Here is a 4,701-nt window from a genome sequence, read left to right as displayed (position 1 = left end):
AAAACGCCAACGCCAGAAAGGAGACGACACTGCACATGCGCAGAATGTTTCCTGAGCCCTACTCCAGAACTACGCTTCCCAGAAGGCCCGGCTGCGACTCCATCTTGGATGACGTCGTGAGGCCCGGCCTCCTCCAGGGTCCTGAGTGATTGCGGTCGGGTTTCCTGGAGCTGGCGCTGGCTTTACTCAGTGATGGCGGGAGAGCTGAACCTTCGCACGTCCGGGCTTGAAGACGGAAGGCCACCGTGAGCTGCCCCAAGGAACACTGATGGGCAGTTTTGTTAAAGTGATTGAACTCGGTGGGTACAAAAGTACATGGAGTAATGAAGTATAATGCCGTGTAACCGCTTCTTCTTAGGAATGCTAGCTTTCACAATTGTGCAAACGATACGCAAAACGTAATAAACTACGAAATATGTATAAGCTAAAATAAAACGAGTGTACCACTTCCCAAAAGCGAAAGCGCTTAGTGTTAGGTGTACATCCTTCTCATGAATTTACACACAGTTTAACCTAATGGTATAGAGTATCATGACTATCATTTCACTAAGGAATATATATAACCATCCCTCCTTATCCTGGAATCTATGGATTCAACTAAGCTCGGAATGAAAATACTTAAAAATTCAATCTTACTGAGTATGTACAAACTTTTCCCCTTGTCATTATACCCTAAACAATGCAATACAACTTTACATAGTATTTATATTGTGTTAAGTTTACAATTAATCTACACATAATATAAAGTATACTGGAGGAGGTGTGTAAGTTATGCAAATACCAGGCTATTTTCTACCAGAGACTTGAACATCCCTGGATTTGAGTAATCCAGGGAGGTCCTAGAACTAATCACCCCAAGATACAGAGAGAGGACTTGGCCGTATATGTAAAACAAATTATGTATTTCCTGGTCAATAACTTTATTACATTAAAACAAGTAGAATCATCTAGAAAAAAATATATATTGTCATGTGTATAAACAAATGTATATACATATACAAAATATGCACACATAATACACACACACACACATACACCACTTTTCTGGTTGGAAGGTATTGAGGAAATAATTTAAAATAAAGCCTCTTGCCAACCCAGAAAATTATCTCCACAGGTGGAGAAAAGAACAAAACAGTTACATTATTGAATAAACATTAAACCAGACTGCAATGTGCGTCACAGGCAACCCACTAACGAGTTTATGAAGACAAGAAGAACTATCATTTTTTATATTAGCAGGTCTAGTGCAACACATTCCATTTTCTCAAGGTAAAAGATAACTTGTCCTCAAGACGACTGTATGACACCATTTGCTATGAATAATTCATCTGAAATTCACCTGATAATTAGGGTAGCCATCAGTGTTAGTTAATTGCTGTTATGCAAATGAAAAGTAAAGTTTCTGGTGTCTCTGTGACACGCAGGTAGTTAACAGCAGGTAGCCAGAAGCCTAGGAGTTTACCACAGAGGCAGGGAGATGGGGTGCAATCTTCCTTGATGCTTACATTTCAAAGACATGACCCAAGGCCATTAAGAAAGACCTTCCTGGGTTGTTAAACTAGCAAGAAGCTTATTTACTTTTTCAAAAGTTTTGCTAAATCTCACAGGGACAGAGAAGGGATTTACAGTTACAAGTTTTCTTAAGGAAATGCTGTAAGAAAAGAGAGGAGGAAAGGGGCCTTTTTGAAAGAAGGAAAATTCAGTTTGTTTGTTTGTTTGTTTGTTTGTTTGTTTGTTTCTTTGAGACAGAGTCTGGCTCTGTCGTCCAGGCTTGGATGCAGTGGCTTGATCTTGGCTCACTGCAAGCTCCTCCGCCTCCCAGGTTCAAGCAATTCTCTGCCTCAGCCTCCTGAGTAGCTGGGATTACAGGCGCCCACCACCATGCCTGGCTAATTTTTTTTTTTTTGTATTTTCAGTAGAGATGGGATTTCACCATCTTTTCCAAGCTGGTCTTGAAGTCCTGACTTCATGATCCACCCACCTCGGCCTACCAAAGTGCTGGGATTACAGGCCTGAGTCACCGTGCCCGGCCCAAATTTTTATATTTATATTTACCCTTACAGAAAACTATAAAATTTTACACAATTTCGATCAAAATTTAAATAAAAAATCTTAATGGGGAGCTTAGTTTTATCTTACTTGATAAACTAATTTTTAACTTCCTCAGGAAACAACCGCAGGGAATAGCAAGGAACTGAGGATTAAACTCTGATATTTTTATCTTACCCAAATTTCTATCTAAGGGGTCTGAGGATTTATGCCCTACAAACCATAAATTCACATCAGATGGGTTTTATTTAACCCTATATAATGTGACTTACTTTCCAACCTGACTCTGGCATAACATTACGAGACAAGGAAGAAAATAAAAATATTTTACTCCAAAAACATGTTTCTTTGTCACATTTTGAAATGGCCTTGCAAGCTGACCTTTGTGGGGGAAAATTCGCATCTCTAAATAGTCTCTATTAACATAGCTAGACCTTTTCCTTCCAGGCCCTTCCAATTCTGAATAGATTGAGAGTCTAGCACCTTTTTAAGGGTCTGAATAGAAAACATTTGTCATCTCTTGTTTCTAAGGACAGCCACTATGAGATTTCAAAGGAACCTTGGTCTCCACAATCTTTTGTCTTAACCTGAACATTTCCTTTCTATTGATCCCAGATCCTTAGACAAAAACTCAACCAATTGTCAACTAGAAAATGGTTAAATTTACCTGTAGCCTGGAAACACCCCCACCCTTCAAGTTGTCCAGCTTTTCTTGAACAAACCAATGTATTCCTTAAATGTATTTGATTGATGTCTCATGCTTTCCTATAATGTATAAAACCAAGCTGCACCCCCAACCACCTTGGGCGCATGTTCTCAGGACCTCCTGAGGGCTGTGTCATGGGCCATGGTCACTCACATTTGGCTCAGACTAAATCTCTTTAAATATTTTACAGCGTTGTCTTTTTTCATGGACAGAACTTTTTCTGAAAATGCAAATTTAAAAAGTAATTGAAGGCTGGGTGTGGTAGCTCACGTCTGTAATCCCAGGACTTTGGGAGGCCAAGGTGGGTGGATCACGAGGTCAAGAGATGGAAACTGTTTGGGTGAGGGAGAAGGGACGAGATGGAGGAAGGTAAACAAGAGGGCACCACCCCTGTTACTTCCGGGTTCTTCATCACCAACTTACCCGCACGGGAAAATGCAGCCCGCACCCGGGAAAATGCAGATCAACTGAGCAGATGCCGCGGGACGTCAATCCGAAGAGATGGAAACTTACTCGGCCATGCCTATGGAGACGCCCCTATCATGCCCTTATCCCGCCCACTGCCTTCCCCCTTCCAGTACCAATGCATAAAAGTCCGCTGCCTGCAGGAGTCGGCTTGACTTCTTCGGCCCCAGCATTTGTGGACTGGAGAACCTCACCCCAGAGCGCCGGCGCGACTTCCCTGTCCCCATACCTGAGGACCGGAGAACCTCACCCGAGTGTGTGTGCATATTTGCAATAAAGGGCTGCCGTTTTCTTATGTACTTTGGCCTCATGTTTAATTACTTAGCTCTCCTAAATTAAGTTACATTAAATTAAATTAAGACAGAGATCAGCCTGGCCAACATGGTGAAACCCTGCCTCTACTAAAAATACAAAAATTATCTGGGCATGGTGGTGCGTGTCTGCAGTCCCAGCTACTCGGGAGGCTGAGGCAGGAGAATCCCTTGAATCTGGGAGGCAGAGGTTACGGTGGGCCGAGATCATGCCACTGCACTCTAGCCTGGCAACAGAGGGAGTCTCAGTCTCAAAAAATAAATAAATGAAATAAAAAGTAATTTAAGTTTGATGCTAGTTTTGAGAAAGCACAGAAAGATCCAAGTATACATGAGAACTTAGTATATATTAAACTTTTCATTGAAAACAAAAGTGTGGAGATATATATATCTCTCTCTCTCTCCACACTTTTGTTTGTTATATATATATAACCATTTTTTTCTTTCCTTTCTAATTTGGTCTTGAGGTCTCTTTCTCCTGAGGGTGACTATAAACTATCCCTGTGGGGCTCCTGGGATTTGGTGTCATGGATATTTGGTATGCCATATGTTAAAAGTTTCATTTCAAATTTACTGAAAGTCCACCCTTAATTTTTAGAAGCCAGTAAGTTCCAAGAGAAGTAGCAATTTGAGGTCACTGGTGAATACTTCACACAACGTGAATTTTTATGTTTGGTTTTTCCACAGCATAAGGAATAAAACTGTTCTTTTGAAATGAAGAAGAGAACCACCTAGGAGACTATCACCCTGACCTGAGGACTTCACTAGGGATTCAGGAAAGAAGACACAGAAAGAAAGCAGTCCTTAAGGGTTATATCTGAATAATTTAATTTTACTTAAAATTCTTTTTATTGAAGTATAAAAAAATACAAAAGTATGCAATGGCATGTGTATCACTGTATAATTGATAAGTGAATGGCGAAGACAGGTGAGCACAACCATGTAAACACCAAAGAGTTCAAAGACAATATTACCAGTGCCTGAAGTCTCCCTGAAGGACCCATTCTCTATTATTACTCTGCTTCTCAAAGGTAGCCCCATCCTGATTTCTGGGTTTTTTTTGAGACAGAGTTTCTCTCTTGTTGCCCAGACTGGAGTGCAATGGCATGATCTCAGCTCACTGCAACCTCTGCCTCCTTGGTTCAAGCAATTCTCCTGCTTCAGCCTCCT

The 4,701-nt window shown here is 41.0% G+C and overlaps 1 long non-coding RNA gene across 1 annotated transcript; it reads left to right on the top strand.

Annotated features, from left to right (window-relative positions):
* Positions 1–32: 32 nt before the first annotated feature.
* LOC140712377 (uncharacterized) lies at positions 33–4,415 on the top strand. Its single transcript, XR_012093915.1, has 2 exons — positions 33–299; positions 4,219–4,415. It is a non-coding gene; the product is annotated as an uncharacterized lncRNA (long non-coding RNA).
* Positions 4,416–4,701: the final 286 nt, after the last annotated feature.

Source organism: Chlorocebus sabaeus, chromosome 9 (assembly GCF_047675955.1).
Source record: "Chlorocebus sabaeus isolate Y175 chromosome 9, mChlSab1.0.hap1, whole genome shotgun sequence".
In the NCBI taxonomy this organism is placed as follows: domain Eukaryota; kingdom Metazoa; phylum Chordata; class Mammalia; order Primates; family Cercopithecidae; genus Chlorocebus; species Chlorocebus sabaeus.
Note: the sequence above shows the minus strand (reverse complement) of the source record. Positions and strands in the feature narration are given on the sequence as shown.